General features: G+C 46.0%; 1 protein-coding gene across 3 annotated transcripts in view; it reads left to right on the plus strand.

The window, feature by feature from the left end:
* The window catches only part of RNF182 (ring finger protein 182), a 40,253-nt gene that overhangs the window by 17,429 nt on the left and 4,875 nt on the right, over positions 1 to 17,949 (plus strand). The window contains exons 2-3 of one of the 3 annotated variants that reach the window (XR_010598788.1): positions 11,320 to 11,465; positions 11,574 to 11,984. The exons of 1 other annotated variant lie outside the window; for it this stretch is intronic. The gene's annotated coding sequence lies outside the window, so the exon portion shown is untranslated. Of the gene's footprint in view, positions 1 to 11,303; positions 11,466 to 11,573; positions 12,854 to 17,949 lie in introns of those variants that run through there. One more of the 3 variants, XR_006176904.2, reaches the window with a different exon arrangement.

Below are 17,949 nucleotides of genomic sequence, written 5' to 3' on the forward strand. Positions count from 1 at the left end.
TTTAACAAATTCCCATGTAGTGTCAATAGTTAGAAGTACCCTTTTTCATCTGCATTGGCTAAATAATTTCAACCATTTCTCTGTATTGCAGACGTGCCCATAATTGTCCAGGCTTTTATGACCTCCATATTCTTTTGTTGCAATGTGCACTTCTTGGGGTTACCTTTTGAAGACCTGTTGGAAGCTATGGCTAGTACAAAGTGTGGTGGGTTCCTGCTTGCTCAGTGATGTCAATGCAGTTTAACGGGGAATATATAGCAGCTGTTTTCTGAAGTCTGGGTATCAATTCCCTTTGGAGTGCAATAAAGGTCTGGATTTTGCTCTATATATGCTCTATCATTGGAGCACTTTTGTTAACCATACCTTTGGTAATAGATTTGCAAGTCTGGAAACTAGGGTCAGAGCACTTCCAATGGTGGGCATTTACCTCTTGAATTCCCTTCCTCTTGTATGACACAGACTCTGGTCCCTTTAGGACACAATGGAAGACTAACTTTTTCAGTTTTTTCCTGATAGGGTAAGAGTGAGAAGTGTGCTTAGCTGTTTTCTAAGTGGATTCTATTTGAGGCTGAGGCTTGTCAGGTGCATTTTATTTTTTTAGTTGCGCACGTGTTTTCAGATTGTCTGATGGACACAGTTGAGAAATCACAGATGGCAAAATTGTGATGCAACCACTCAGCAGATGCAGTGCAGAGGGAGCTCTGCAGCTCACCATGCTCAGTGCCCAAGGAGTGGTACTGGCATCCAGGGCATGGGAGGGTGGAGGACCTGACTGTGCAAAACCGGGAGTTCCAGCAACAATGCTTACAGCAGTTGGCAACAGCCCTGCCCTGGCCCGCGGGGCCCCAGCCGGGAGACCCGGAGGGGGCTCCCCGATTCACCCTGCCTGTAAGACTGACACAGATGGGACCACAGGATAACCCTGAAGCCTTTCTGGTGACCTTCGAAAGAGTCACCCACATTGCCGGGTGGGCGCCAGACCAGTGGGCCACCCTCCTGGCACCATACCTGACAGGGACGGCACAAACGGTTATCCACGGAGGATTCAAAAGACTATACCCGGGTAAAGGCGGCCATTTTAGACACCCTAGACATCAGCCCCGAAACCTTCCAGCAGCGGTTCCGGGCTCTGTCCTACACCCTGGGCGCCCGACCCCGGTTGGTGGCCCAGGAGCTGAGAGACCTGTGTCAGCAATGGCTACAACCCAACAGGTGGAACCCCGAGGAGCTCAGTGAGCAAATCCTGTTGGAACAGTTCATCCACATCCTCCCGTCATGGGGGAGGGCTTGGATCCTCCGCCACCGGCCTCCAACGGTAGCAGCCGCCATCACCCTCATGGAGGACTTCCTGGCAGCAGAAACCCCGGTTGGGCCGGGTATGCAGGGCCACCCTCCAGGGCTCGATTGCCCCAACCCCGAGAGACGGGCGAGCACCCGAGCTAAACCATGGAATCCCCCGTGGAGTCAGGAGCCCTGGTATAGACGTTCCGAGGGTCCCCCTCGGCCTGCCCCCACGGAGCCTGAGACCAGGGCCGGCCGTGGCCCGCGGAGTCCCCCTAGGACCCAGGGGTGAGGCTCAGCCCGACCCGGCCGACCCAAAATCGGGCCCTGTTTCTCCTATGGGAAGCGTGGGCATTTCCAACGCGACTGCACTGAGATGGACTGCAGCTTTGGGCACATTTGCGCCGGAGAGAACCGTGCCCGACCGCCACAGGCTGCCAAGGTCACCGTGCCCGTCGTTGTCGGAGACTGCCAGACGCAGGCCCTGGTTGACTCTGGCTGTGGACAAACCCTAGTCCGCCAAAGCCTAGGCTTCCCTGAAGACCCCCAGTTGGGGAACATCCTATTGCAGTGCATCCATGGTGACGTTCGACCTTACGCCAGTGCCCGAGTCCCACTGACCGTCGACGGAGTCACGCGGACCATGGTGGTTGGCCTGGCCCCGCGACTCGCCTACCCCGTGATCTTGGGGCAGGACTGGCCAGAGTTCCCGGGCGTCCTGGGCTCCCAGGCACAGGAGAGCCCCGATATCACCCCAGCCTTGGAGGGGGACTGCCGCGAGGACCCCGCAGAGGAGGCTGAAGAAGCAGGACATCGGAGCCAGGAAGGTGTGCCTAAAGACCTCCCACTAACATCGACAGATGACCCTCAGATTGGCACGGACTTCTGCCGAGACCAGAGGGAGGATCCCACCCTGAGTCGGGCATATGAACAGTTGGCGGTGGTAGATGATGCTCTGCTTGATCCCGCCCGGGCCAAGGTATGGCTCCGGTTCGAGCTACGACGTGACCACCTCTATCGGGTGGACCGAGATTCCCGCACCGGGGAGGTCCAGAGACAACTGATGGTGCCGCGGTGCCACCGACGAGCGGTGCTGAAGCTTGCCCATGACGTCCCTGCGGCCGGGCACCTGGGTCAAGAAAAGACCCTCGCCCGGATTCTGTCTTGGTTTTTCTGGCCTGGGGTGCACCAGGAGGTGCGAAACTATTGTAGCTCCTGTCCGGAGTGCCAGCTCGCTGCTCCCCCACAGACGGCCCCAGCCCCACTAGTCCCCATGCCCATTATGGAGACCCCGTTCAAGCGGGTGGCCATGGATTTGGTGGGACCCTTCCCCAGGAGCTGGGCCGGGTTTCTATACATCCTGGTCATAGTGGACTACGCGACCCGCTTCCCCGAAGCCGTCCTGCTCCGGAGCATCACCGCAAGGACCATTGTCGACGAACTTGTCAAGGTCTTTGCCCACGTGGGCTTGCCGCGGGAGATCCTCACTGACCAGGGTACCAACTTCACCTCCCGGTTGCTGCGGCAGGTCTGCAGACTCCTTGGGATTAAGCAGCTATGCACCTCTGTGTACTATCCGCAGACCGACGGCCTAGTCGAGCGGTTCAACCGCACCCTGAAAGACATGTTGCGCAAGTTCTCCCCTGAGGACCTGCGCCGATGGGACCAGTTGATCCCACCATTGCTCATGGCTGTCTGTGAAGTACCCCAGGCCTCCACCAAATTCTCTCCCTTTGAGCTGCTATATGGCCGTCGTCCGAGGGGACTGCTGGATCTCATGAGAGAGACCTGGGAACAAGCCCCGTCACCCACTCAGGGCCTTCTCCAGTATGTCCTCCAGCTGCAGGGATGCCTAGCACAAGCCAGAACCCTAGCTCGAGAGAATCTGAAGGCCGCGCAGGAAGCTCAGGCCCAAACGTATAACCGAGAGGCTCGAGTCTGTGAGTTCCAACCTGGCGACCGGGTTCTACTTCTCTTACCCTCCAGTGAATCCAAACTACTGGCTCGGCGGCAGGGGCCATATGAGGTGATCCAGAATATTGGGCCGGTCACCTATGAGATCAACCAGTCAGACCACCGGAAAAAAGTCCAGCGGTATCACGTCAACCTCCTGAAACCCTGGCGGGAACAGGAAGGCCTCTTAATTAATCCCTGTCCACAGAGCCCGAGTTAGGGCCCCGGGTTACACCGACCGAAGACGTCACCACACCGCAGCTCGGAGAGTCCTTGACTGTGGAACAATGGAAACAGACCAGGTGCCTCCTGCAGGCGTTCCGTGGGACATTTACCACCCAGCCGGGCTATACGACCCTCGTGTACCATACCATTCAGACAGAGCCGAGGGTGGTGATCCGAGAGTCAACGAGACCCCTACCCTATTGTATGCGACAGGTCGTCGAGGAGGAAGTCCGAGCAATGCTAGAGCTGGGTGTCATTGAACCATCCCAAAGCGAGTGGCGCAGCCCAGTAGTCCTGGTTCCCAAACCGGACGGCACACAGCGCTTTTGCATTGATTTCCGTCATGTTAATTCCATCTTGAAGTTCGACACCTACCCAATGCCTCAGGTAGATGAGCTGCTGGATCGTTTAGGCAAGGCCCGCTTCCTCACGACCCTTGACCTAAGCGAAGGGTACTGGCAGATTCCCCTCGACCCCACGTCACAGGAGAAAACTGCTTTCGCCACCGCCACGAGCCTCTACCAATTCACCCGGATGCCCTTCGGTCTCCATGGTGCCCTCGCGACGTTCCAGCGGCTCATGGACCGTCTCCTTCTTCCTCACCGAGGGTACGTGGCCGCGTACCTGGACAATGTCGTCATTTATAGCGACCAGTGGGAGAACCACCTGGAGCGGGTAGCGGCTGTCCTGAGGTCCTTACAAGCCACAGGGTTAACCGCCAACCCAAAGAAATGCTGTATCGGGTGGCAGGAGACCACCTACCTGGGCTACATGATTGGAGGGGGACAAGTGAAGCCACTTGTGGGAAAGGTTCAAGCCCTAGCGGCATGCCCACCACCTACTACGAAGCGCCACGTACAGCAATTTCTGGGACTTGCGGGCACCATGCAGAAGTAACAATTGCTGGTATGATCTGTTGGTTCTCTCCAAATCATTGGCACTGCAAAAGGCATAGATTTCCTTTTCCTTTTCAACCACTGGAGAAAATTTGTTGCACAAGTGTTGCAGCATATGTGTGGGGCCCACCTCTTGTCCTGATCTCCAATTTTGCAGCCAAAATAAAGGTGATAGGCTTTCTTAACCATCGTGGTTATACTGCGCTTTTGTGATGCAAAAGTCACTTCACCACAAACATAGCAGAAGTTATCTGCACTGTTCACACAAGTACGAGGCATCTCTGCTCACTTTGGCTAAACAGAAATGTGTCCCTTTGCAAAATCAAACACTGACAAATAAGAGAGCATGACACTGTATGATTTCTAGAGCTGATATAGGGCAATTTGTTCAGCAGAGTGATGTAAGCTTCGTTATGATTGCATCATCCATGACTTTTAGGAATAACATGATGCAATTCATATCATGGATGATGCAATACCAGCTTCAGATTGCATCATTCATTGTTTTGCCTAAAAAGCGAGTACTGTCCAAACCCAGTCATAGATTTATTCATAGATCCAGTCAAAGATGTATTTTAGTCATTTCTGGTTTAAATTGAGATCCCTTCCCTTTATAACTCACTTATCCTCCGCCATTTCCAAGTCAAGGGTTGTATATACTGACCCAATAGCATATCTTGAAAACTAGAGCCAATCAACAATTTTAAGCATCATTTTCGTTCTCAGTGACCCAGAATTAGTAAAGTTTGACTACATTTATTTCAGAAGCATTTTGGCTGTAGAGCAGTGTAATATGAGGTTAACGCGGTGATACCTGACACTACAACCTTATGCTTATACCATCCGCCATAGGGCCGGTAAGGACCACGCGAACGCGGACTTCTTGTCCCGCCTGGGAGAGCTGGACGGGTCTGGCCCTGAGGGATGGGAGCCAGCCTTGAGGAGGGGGGGGGGGTGTAGCGAGGCGGTGGGATGCCCCACTGAGGGCCGAACCTCCCCTAATACCGACATGGGCGGAGCCACCGGGTCCGGTGCCCGCCCCTCAGAGGTCACAGTGCCGACCCGGACGTATAAAAGCCCGCTTGCGGAGCTCAGTGGAGCCCACGCCGGCAGAGAGAGCAGACACCTCTGGCCGAGCTCCCGCTTGGGAGACAGCCGCAGGCCGCGACCGGCCTGCTGACTTACCAGGCCTGCCGAGCCTGCCTCTCGCCCAGTACCCTGAGGAGGACTGGCCAAGCCTGCCCCGTGCCAGCTACCCTGAGGAGGAGCCGAGCCTGCCCTTCGCCCGGTACCCTGAGGAGGACTGGCCAAGCCTACCTCTCGCCCGCTACCCTGAGGAGGACTGGCCAAGCCTACCCCGTTCCAGCTATCCCGAGGAGGAGCCAAGCCTGCCCTTCGCCCGGTACCCTGAGGAGCTGATGCTGGTCGAGAGCACTGAGGACCCTAGGACAGCCCAGGTACCATATGAGGGGGAGTGTGGAAGTAGCCCGGGGGCAGCCGACCCCAGTCTGGCTGCTGCACTGCCAGAGCCAATGTCAGTGTGTTGCGGCCAGGATCCCCACTGACAGCAGCGAGTTTCCGCCACTGCCAGGGCCCCGGGCTGGGACGCAGTGGAGTGGGAGGGCCTGTGTCCCCCCTGCCACCCACTCCTTGGGTGGCAGACTCCCCCTTTTTCCCTGGCCTAGAGAGGCTGGGTTTCTGACTAACTATTTGCTTGCTGCCCCGCCCTGACCTAGGGTTTGGGCTGCTACAAACCCTGACCCAGCCCCTGCTTAAGGGCCTGGGCCTCTGATTGACTATTTGATTACTGCCCTGCCTGACTTAAGGCCTGGGCTGCTATAGACTTTGCCTCAGCCCTTGCTTAAGGGCCTGCGTTCGGACCTCTTGGCTCAGCCCCTGCTTACGGGCTTGAGCCCCTAACTGTGGGTCTGCGGTCCCCAACTGCCACCGGATCAGAGCCAGGCAGTGGGATACCCCACAGCCCCACTGAGGGCCGAACCTTGGCCCAAAACTACTACAGAGGGATTTTTGAGAGCATCCACAGAGACAATGCATGGAATCCCTAAGAGCTGTAAATGTAATCTGAGATGCCTCTCCTCTGCCATATTAGCCCTGGCTTAATTAGAAATTACTTTGGGGGAGGTATTGTCTCTCACAGTAAAGAGAAGAGTTTCACTGGCTGACAGAAGGGGAGACAATTCCTTCGTTCTTCCCACTTTTCACCAGAGTCAGCCAACACTCTGAAATACCTATTCTCCCATCTATGACTGCAATCAGTAAAGTGGAGAGCAGCAAAATCGCTCCCAAGAACCCAATCTCTTCCCATCCACAAGCACTTTGGGGAGACATTCTGAGCTCACTCCATCTAGTGGGTGTTCCCCCGTCTCTTCCACAATCAACTGTCTGGCCATCCTCCTCAGTGTACTGGAACTGCTCGTGTCTCTAGGACCTATCCAGGTGAGTAAGGGTTTGCAGGATCAAGTGATAATATGGCTGTCCCTCATCCAGTTCCAGGGAAGTCCTAGAATTAAATACTCCAACAGGAATATAACATCATCAGTCCTAATCTAAACAACAACAGCAGCACTAACGTGTTGGTTCCAGTTGTAATAAAGTGCAAGGGGACTGCATATCTGCACGTTCTGGCATGGCATGAAAGTCTCTTAACAGCCCATCATCAGTTTCGTTGCTGAACATTTGTGGTCCATGTATTACCATTATATATACAAGTTCAGTCTGTGAAGATTCTGCCCTTCACTTGAACTAGAGAGCATTGTATCCCATAGCAATAACTTTACTGCTTAAGTTAAAGGATTGTCTCCAGTTGCTGTCAATACAATATTCTCTTTCATTGACAACCCACAACTGGGACAAGACCAGCACATTTCACTGCTAAGTACCATATTAAGTCTCAATAATGCAATTTCAGTCCTCTTGAAGACTGAGAAGTCTTATTCTATCATTAATTTGATTTAAGCAAGTCAAGTTAAGCAGTCATGCGGCTGGTGAGGCAGCACTTTATAGCACTTGGACAGCTTCATACTAATTTATAGCAGTTACAAGGAAGTCCCAAAACTGCCTTTCTAACACTTGCATTCCTATTGTTTAAAAGGAATCTGCATTCAGTTCCCAGTCGCATTACAGATAAAAGTCCATTGCAATCGATTCTATTGCACATTTGAGGTAAGCACAGACTGCAGCTGGGAAAATCATTTGTACCAAGCAATTTATTCAACCAGTTTCACCTCTTTTTCTGTTTAAATTTCTGCAAACAGATTGACGTTTTGTCTCATTTATCTGTTGTTCCAAATTATTCATAGAATAATTTCTGCAAATATTTTTTCTTCTGTAGCTTGTTTGCAAGTGGTTTATTTGGTATCTGAAATCCAAGTGGTTTTGATTGAAAACATAGAGCATATGACATATTTCTGTTCCAGGACTGGATTAGCCTAACTCTTAGAATCAGGTTTCTAGTATGAATGTTGGCATTTCCCTTTCTGTGAATACCCTGCAATGTTCACCTAAAATCTGCCATTTTTGTGATCATTCCTGCCAATAAACTCATACACTAGACTAGAGCATTCACATAAAACAAATAAAGGGGCATGAACTCCACTGAAGTAAATTCATTTAAAAATTTAATTTTCTATATTGCACCACAATGGAAATTGGAATAGGTCCCTACAGGACAGGAGTGGAGGACGGGAGTGGACTTCAGAAGTTTCACCAGTGGAAAAGTTAGCTTATAGATGGAGAAATGATCACACAACTTTTTGTGGAATCCTTGGCTACCTATAATGGTATTTTTGTTTGTTGCAGTAATGTCTAGGAGCCCTAGGTGTTTGTACAGCACGCCATTGCACTAGGTGCTGTACAAACACAGAGCAAAATGTCCTTGCATTGTACTTCCTATGGGCCTGTGTGGAAAGTCATGGGAGGGGACTTTTTTTATGTGAAAATCCTCCACGGAAATTATCCCCCATTGTCCTGCTGTGGGGAAGAGGGTGGGTCCTCCTGTTTTGGAAAAGCCAATCCCATTCATGTGAAAGCCCAGTATCCATGCAGTTACTCTGGTTCCTAATGGCCACTGCCCCCAGCCCAGCTCCCAATGGAACTGCATGGACAGGGATTCCCTCTGGGCATGGTTCCCTCCAAGCTCCCTGTTGGAGACTGTGGAAATATTAACACAGCCTAGAGCTTTATTAATTTTGCTATGTAAGTTCCATAGGGCTACAGGAGCATCCTACCCCAAACCCTTTATTTTCCCAGCTCACCACCCCCCTCCCACTTTTCTTGTGTGGATCCCTGACTGTGCAGAGAGTCCTGCAAGGTCTGGGATGAGATGGGGGAAGGTGAATGTAGGAAACAGTGCTTCTGAAGGGCTATAGTGCCCCTTCCACGCAGAGGAAGAGAGTTCTGCATGTGGAGGACCCCTCTGTGTGCAGATGCTGGGGAAACAATCTGGGCCTCTGTTTATGAAACTGAAATTCTGCTATACAGAGCAGGAATTGCTATGATACTCCCTGTAGACTATTTTCAATCATGAACGGCTCAAATAAACATTCAAATGAATGTTCACAGATACTTTTTTGCAGTATTCACCTAGTTCAAGGGAGAACTCAGGTTCTAATTAGCTCATCCTTTATGTAAAAATACAGCCAGAATTTTTCCATTTAATTTGTGAAAACTGTCAAGGCAAAGGAAATATGCCTTTGAAAATCAGATGAAAATGAAGCTTGCTGGTGCAGCATAATTGCCAGCAAGGGCTCTCACGAATTAAGTGACCATCAAGAAAATTTGAAGCATAAAGCAAACTTACTGGATTGTTGCTATATTTGCTTTTTCCCCTTATGTACAAAGCATGTCCAATGGATCATTCCCAGATGAATACAAACATCTGCATGATGACTAATGTAGTCATGGGCCAACTTAGCGCCTCTTCACTATTTTTACATTTGCGTGATCACTCAAACACCAGGAAGACCACAATGGAGGCGCGCATCTTAGCTTTATCCTATGATCAGTAAGTAGCAGAATTTAATGATATTTTATTTTCTCTCAACATCTGGATTTTTAATTTATTAGGGTTCTTTTTAGCATATTTATGAGAGTTATAAACCAGATCCCCTTCTCGGTTCCATCGATAGAATTCCATTTGTAGTAAAGTTAACTGAGAGGGGAATGTCAAGTTTTTGGTAAACCAAATATTGGCATATTGCAAAAAATGTATATATTTTATCCCAACACTTATTTTTAAATATGCTTTCCAAGTAAACTGAAGTTCGGATCTTACATGTTGATATACCTAGAGAGTTTGATGATATGTTCCTCAGGTGACCCCTGAAGGTATGGAGATTGCATAGCACATCAATCAGGACAGAGTTTGGTTCAGAGTTTCTCCAAAAGGGCTTGTTGATGGAAGGTAAGGACTGAGAGGGTTGCGAACTTGTGAAAGTTCGTATCTGAAGTAGGTTGTTCTGCCACTTATGAATTGTAAGCATTGTGTAACTAAAGTAAATACAGTTGTCTTTCACATTTTCCTTTCTATTTGGCAAAGAAAAATAATACCAATTCTGAATAAAACATAAAACCTACATAGCAAAATATACATAAGCTTCAGTATCAACACTGCATCAAGTATAATTCCTTTGTTTTTTCCTTTTATATTGTGGCTGTGCTAACTTGTTCAGATAAAATAAGAATATGAGAGAACTTTTAAGCAGCTCTTTGTTTAAAATTTGAACCAATTAAAATGGAATATTTTCTGAGATCAAAACAATCATAGTTCATTGTTTTTGTATTTAATTTTCATAGGGCTCTGGACTTCCTGGTTTCACCCAGGACACACCCAGGCTGTTTTTATGGATTTGCCAGCCTGGCTACCAGGGAGTACTGGAAGTTTTACACGAGGATTGGAAATCTCTTGGGTGAAATCCTGGGTCAATTGAAGTCAGTGGCGGAACTCTCATTGACTTTATTGGGATCGAGATTTCACTTCATGTGCACAGACTGAATCACAATTCAGAGAGCTAGAGATAAACATCCAAATGTCCAAACTTTCTGATTTGCACCCATCACTGATTTACATATTAGAGACAGGCACAGACTTATGGAGTTCGAATCTAGAACCAGATCTGAATTTCCTGAAATTTCAGGGTTTCCGGATCTAGGGGGTTGCTTCACAACCGTCTCTTTTCCACATAGAGATGTTCAGTGGCTAATTAGCAAGGTGTACCGACTAAAACAGTGCAGTGTTAGGGAAGCTGTTGTAATAGCAATAATAGAAGGAAGAATTACACCTTCTCTTGCACTCCGTGCTGGAATTATTTATAGCCCGAGACCAGAAGACCTACGCAAGGCCATGCACTGCTTAATTTCTATTTAAACTCTATTTTGAAGGTTTAAGTGGGATTTACAGTACATAGGCCTTTTTTGTTTCCTTGGCGCAGATGGTAATTTCACCTGACTGAAGAAATAATGACTGAGTAACTGTAATTTGTTCGCATCTGTTCCCACACTCAAAGGTTCCTTCCAAATGATAGAAAGTACAAAATATGTCCTAAGGGAAACAATACTGTAGTATTTTAGTGATGTGTAATTTTGTATACATTAACCAATACTTTCCAGTACGACAATAAATCTCGAAAAAAAAAAAAAAAAAAAAAAACCCAAAAAGCTTCTGTGACCGTGCTTCTTAACTCACTTTAATGTGTTACATTCAAATGAATTGTGTCAAGCAAACTTCCTGGCAAACTTCCACAATGTTATCATCTTTAATTGGCAGGCATTCTGAAACCCAGTATAATAACATGGCTTTTTATTAATGCTGAGCATAAAGATAAATGGTTTACATATCTGCAGATCACATAATTAAACATTAATGAACATAATAAAATGTTGGAAAGCTTTTTTATTTATCATTGTATATCTTTTCAATTCATCATCTAGAATCAATGTCTTACAGACAGCACAGTAATTCTCAGAGCTTCTGAAGGGCAAAAAATCTGGAGAAGGAAAACGGGTCCCCAGATTATCTACCTAATTGAGCAAGCCAGTGGAAAAAATATTAGCAGAGAAGAGAGTGGTAAATCTTTGAGCCTGCTCTTTGAAGTAATTGTCTTATTTCTCTGTATAGCATAATGATTGTGTTTTTAAGGATATTATTTCTATTGTGCAATATTTATTCATATTATAATGGATCATTTCTTTTGATTTCAGGGTCATAAAGGGAAAGCCATCTACAGTGAAAAAGTATTGCAGGAAAAAGTAACCAAACAGTTTGTCCAATACAGAAAAAAATGGAAGCCCACGTAAACAGGAAATGAATTAATTAAAAGTGTTTATTTTTTTAAAAAGAAATAATTGTTGAATACTTTTTTTTAACAAAACTAATTTTGTTACCATTTTAAATACAAATTTGGGGCCAGATCTTTAAATTGTGTAAATTAGCATTAATCCACTAAAGTCAATATACACCTTCTGCGGGATCTGGCCCTTTGTGTTTTATTGGTTTTATTCTAAAAATAAAATTAAAGCACAGCTTTATTTTGGATAAAAATATTCCACTAGCATATTGCTGTGTAAATGATTTAATAATTATATATGAGAAATAAAATCTTTCTCTGGAAAAGCTGGTTTCTATGTGCCTCATTGATGGAGCAGTCTACGTCATAGTCAGTTGCAAGATTTGTATCTGCATTGTCTTAGCCTCTGTCTAGACCTAAAGGGAAGTTATGCAGGGTATTGTGTTTTCAATAAACATCCTCAGCTATTCCTGTCACTTTCACTTGCTATTCGGCACATAGTTTTAGTATTAGAATAATTAAGAAGTAATGCAAATTACACTAGGTTACATGTAGTGGAGTCTGGTGATCTCTGCACATGTATAGGCAAAAATGTGGTGGAAAGTACATGCCAAGCCAAAGTACAGTACTGTAGTAGGTAACGATCACTCTTTATTAGATACAAAACAAGGTAAGTAATGTCTGCCCTGCCAAGGGACCTTTACCAACGGAATCAGAAAAACAGTGTTACCCATTGATTACATTGTTATCCCTTAAACCACACAATACCTTAAACCCTTTATGTTACTGCATATTATAAACTTTCAAAGGCCAAGGCACTCACTCACCCATTCAGAAAAATAAATATACTCTAAGTTACATGTGCATTAGTAAGGAGAAGAGACTCCTAAAAATCTCACCTAGACTATTGGTACAAGGAAGAATTACATATGGTTTGTGACAGTTTAACACATGTATTTATACTTTTTGTAACTGTAACACAATTGTATATGCTATTCACTTGTTTCATGCACCTGTACCCGAATGTCAATTTTCTATATTTTGTATTCTAGTGTTGTTTGTGTCACAGCAATACTTAGAGCCCCCACTGTGCTAAGTGCTCTTCTAACCTCTGGTAAAAAGCAGACCCTGACTCAGATTTATTGTATGTGTTATTAGCTATTTATAAAATATTAATAAAATCTTTAAGCTGCACATGTTGCAAATTTTCTCTTCCATGCACAGTATTTCTTGGGTTTTCTTTGAAAGCCTTATTAAAAAAAACACACTTCTCTCCCTCGCCCAGTAAGAATCATTTCATCATGCAAAGAATGCACTAAGGCACTTTTCAGTGTAGTTACACAGGTGACTTTAAACCAAGAACAGATCGATATCCCACATCCTGTAACTAATGCAAAGTGACACATTGATTAGAGCTGACAGGCAAATGCTCATTGTTAAAAACTGTCCAATGCGAGCAGAAATGTGGCATGAAACAGGTTGAACACACTATAGCTGCCAGAGCTTTGAATGTAGTGTATACAAATGTCAGCAATAGTAAAGCAGTTTTTTTATTTTAGCAGCCTGCATAGCACAAGCTGGAAAAATCCAGTGATATGGGCGGCGGAGACAGTATATAGTTGGAAGTGGTTGAATATGAATGCACTGGTCTACAGGAGATATGGTTTTCAATCAATACCGAAGAAGAGGTTGCAATTTGTTGGGAAAGCTAGACGTGATCAAAGCTTCTGTGAGATTTCTGAAGGAAAGTATTTTGATAGCTTTAAAAAGTCTCTTCTTTTGAAGGGCAATGTGCCTCTGGCTGTTTCATCTTTGTAATTTTGGACTGGGTTGTTGTCATTTGTAAAGAGCTTTTGTTGGAGGAGCTGTTGATTTATAATATAGGTGTGGATGGTATATAGTAAAAAAATCAGCTACAGAGCTTTAAAGACAAAGTGTGGCCTTTGTAGTGAAGTCTAAATACTTCTTGTAAATAGGATTCCTCTAATATGGATGCCCTGCTCTGGACTATAGTTATATCAGGGTATTTCCATCCGAACTAGTGAGATTATGCCAGTTCCTTTTTTTTTTTTTTTTAACTCAAAACTCCTCCTGCTGGCATATTTGCTGAAACACTTTGCCCTGACCCCATGGAAGAGAGCAGATGTTTCCTCTGCTCCTTGCAAGTGAGCTTTTGTAAGGGATTCTTTCCCCAGGGAATTACGTTTATTTTTATTTCCCCTGTAAATTTTCTCCTGCTCCCTCCAGTTTGACTTCCAGTTGGAAGAAAGAGGATCTTCAAGGAAGCTCTTTGGGAAAGGCTGGGGGATCTCTGCTAACGTAGCAATAGATCCCTAACCTTATCAGTACTTGCTGAGGTGGAGCAGCTCCATCAGGAACAGGAAAGGGCTCCTGTTCCCACTTGTAAGCCTAAAAAATGATTTGTTCCATGTTCAGTGGAGTGCAGCAGCACTTGTGGCATATTCTCAAGCACCAGAGGTTTCTCTGGTGGTTACCAGCCCACAGGGAAACAAAAGGGCACCTGCTCCTGCAGCTAGCAACTTGGCTGCCTCCCACTTTGTTGCATAACCTCTTGGAGACACAGAAAGAGATTCAACCAGATAGTTAAAGCACCTGGCATCACCCTGCTTCCCCTTCAGGATCACCATCATGCCTCCCTTGCAAGCCAGCAACACCCCTCCCCCCCGCAAGCAAATGGGTGCAGCAGCAGAGCAGTTTTCAAATGAACACTGCCAGTCTGAACCCTCTACAAAAGTCTACATTAAGCAAGCAAGCTCAAGTAAGGGGCGTAAAACTCCCTTTAATGGGCCCATACAGACAACTAGCACCCATTTCCCCTGCTCCTTGGCCAGTTATTCTCTCAGTACTTTTTTCATAACTACCAAGTTTTGCACAGCTCCAGGTAACATTTTATGCAAATTAATGACTGAGCTAATATGAATATTTGCATATAGTGTACCTATAACCATAAACTTCCACGTACACACAAATTTGTGTGAATGGAGTGCTAGTAAAAAGCACTGGCTGGATAGCCCTGATGAATGGAGTCCTGTGTTTATCTACACAGCAGCCGTGGGGCAAGCATCCCACAAACAGTGCCCTGTCACCGTGCCTGAACTGTGATACAGAGAGAACTTCTTGCATGACTAACACTGATTTCTAACCTCTCTTTAGCCGTGCTTGTGTGTGGCCCTGGACTCGAGTTCCCATAAGCACAGGAATCTGTGCTGCTACACATACCCCACCTCCAGCTTCCCGGCTGCCTCCATGCTTTTTTGTATGCAGTGTTGTAGCCAAGTCAGTCCCAGGAGATTAGAGAGAGAAGGTGGGCGAGGTAATACCTTTTATTGGCCCAACTTCTGTTGGCACAAGAGACAAGTTTTTCGAGCTACACAGAGCTCTTCTGGGAAAGGTACTCCCAGCGTCACAGCTAAATACAAGGTCGAACAGATAGTTTAGCATAAGTAGTTTGTACATATGCAAAGGAACCAATCAGGGTGAGGTGGCCTGTTAACATCCCTGTAGTCATAGTACAAAAAGGGAGGTTAGTAGGTTACCGATTGTTGTAAAAAGCCATAAAACCCGTGTCTCTAAGACCAAGATTTTTAGTGTCTAGCAAAGTTACGAATTTAAGTTCCCAGGCTCATCTTTTGAAAGCGTTGTGCCTGCTTCTGTTAATGATGAGGACTGAGAGGTCAGATACAGAGTGATCGTTTTGTGAAAAGTGTTCACATACAGGTGATAGTGTGTTTTTGTATTTTTTTTTTTTTAATCATTTTGCTGCGTGAGCTCATTCGAGAGCATAGTGATTGTCTGTCTGGTTTCACCCACTGTTGTCATTGGGGCATTTAGTGCACTGGATGAGGTACACCACATGTTGTGATAGGCAGTTGTTGGACCCAGGAATCTTGAAAGGCGTGTTGTGGGGGTATTGATCACCATAACCGTGGAGATACAGCTGCAGGTTTTGCATCTGTTGTTGTGGCAGGGCGTGGTGCCACTTTGAGTTGGTGTGTTCTGGTCTGTGTGGCGCTTGCTTGTGATGATGAGCCTGGAGAGGTTGGGGGGGTTACTTGAAGGCCAGAAGAAGGGGTTCAGGGAATCTGAAATAATGAGCCAAATCTACTACTTTTATAACTTCAATGGAATTTTGATGTCTTATAGTAGTGCTGAATCTGGCCAAATAAAGAGAATAGAATTGAGCAAAATACTGTATTTTTTGCTACACCGAAATACTTTTTTTAGCATACAATACATGTTTATGGTATGCAAGCGAATGTGATTAAAATTATGAGTAGAGTTGGTTGGAAAATGGGTTGGTTTGCTGCAGAAATGTTTGACTTTCATTTTTGGTTCAAATCTGAAAATTTAGGGCTTGAGGGTTTTTAACAAGAAGTTGAAATTTTCCGTGGCAAGCAGACTCTTTGTGAAAAAAATTTGGTTTCTCAAACTCCCAATTTTCTGTCAAAAAACAGTTTTGACAGAATTTTTGACCAACTCTAATTGTGAATTGATGAATTCACTGCCCTATCTCACATCCAGTACAAAAAGCCAGATGAGACTCAGGTTTTATAAATCCAAGGCCCAGAATTTTTTTAGGTTTTTTTTTAAGCCTTTTCTGGGGGACTTAGGATCCCTGAAGGGCAGCATTTCATCTTACTGTGCCCATTTTGTAGGTTTCCCAAATTCCTGATGGATTAGTATCTTGTGGCATTTATGTATGACTAAAGGTCATCTAGAGATACTAGGAGTAAAATAAAGACTAGTGTGAATGAATAAAGATGTGCAAAAAGTAACCACGGGTCATGTGAGATATACACCTCTACCCTGACATAATGCTGTCCTCGGGAGCCAAAAAATCTTACTGCGTTATAGGTGAAACCACATTATATCAAACTTGCTTTGATCCACCGGAGTGCGCAGCCCCACCCCCCCGGAGCACTGCTTTACCGTGTTATATCCGTATTTGTGTTATATCGGGTCGCTTTATATTGGGGTAGAGGTATAAAATATCCACCTCTTGTGTCTCCTGGTATACTTAGATTTTAAGTTCTGTGCAGCAGGGACCAGCTGTTTGTATTATGTGTTTACAGTGCCTAGCATAATGCCTCCAATTGCTAACACAATACAAATAATAATTTAACTTATGAATAAGATGTGGAGGATGTTTGGAAAGATTAGCAAATGAAGTGAGAAGATGTAGAAATAAGTTAAGAAAATGAATAATGGGGTCTGTATATTATAAATTCTCACAGGAGTATATTATTATATGTTTGTTCTATTTCATTGAACGAAACAGCAATGGAAAACAAAGTGTTGTATCTTGTGTAAACAATTGGAAAGAAAGTAAATTTTAAAAACCTAGAAGTGGAGAATTGAACCCAATTTGAACAGGAAGTTAAGACAAATATTACAAAATACAAGTACATTGGAATAAGAGATCCATAAAGGAGATGTTTGGTCGCCTGAGAGGATGACAATTAATTGACAGAAGAATCTAAAAAGAGAGACTATTCTGCCTCAGTGTAAGATGAAGATATAAATTTCCCGAGAGGAAAAAAATCAAGACCTTGCCAAAACTAATGGTCAAGAAAATAAAGTTTAAAGATTGATAGACAAATACAAATACAAGGACTTAGGCTGTGGTGAAGCCTGGAAACGCTCATCAGGGCCAGAAAACAAAAATATGTAGAGAGCTAAGTTTTGATTAGGACTACACAGTAATACCCAAAAGACTTCTCTCGACAGCCAGTAACCCCCTGACCGTGTCAGAAGCCATGGGATGGAGGAAGCTCCCCCTGTGGCCCCAGCAGAAGCTGTGGAACAGGGGAACCCTCCCCACCCAGTGGCCCCCGACCCTGGCAAAAGCTGCAGGACGGGGGAAGCCCCCCCTGCACCTTTCAACCTCTCCCTGGCAAAAGCTCCTGGGTGGGGAAAGCCCCCACAGTGGCCCCCAGCCCCATCCCTGGCAGAGGAAGCCCCGAGTGCCCCGACCCTGTCCCTGACAAAAGCCGCAGGGCAGCAGGGGCAGTCCCCATGCCCAATCCTGCTCTCTGGCACAAGCACCTGGCAGGCAGGGCAGGAGAAACCCCAGAGCCCCGATCCTGGTCCCCTGCAGAAGTTCTCACTCCCTGCTACAGCCCCAGGCTCATGGCACGGGGACAGAGCTTCTCTGGTCTTGAGGCCACAGTGGCGGGGGGGGGGTACAGAAAGGAGCAAACAGGTTGTGAGGCAGGCGGAATGGGGGGACCGTGAGTGGAACAGGGGCAGATCCCAGGGAAGGGGCAGAA

The sequence above is a fragment of the Chrysemys picta genome, chromosome 2 (genome assembly GCF_011386835.1).
Source record: "Chrysemys picta bellii isolate R12L10 chromosome 2, ASM1138683v2, whole genome shotgun sequence".
NCBI classification, from domain to species: Eukaryota; Metazoa; Chordata; order Testudines; family Emydidae; genus Chrysemys; species Chrysemys picta.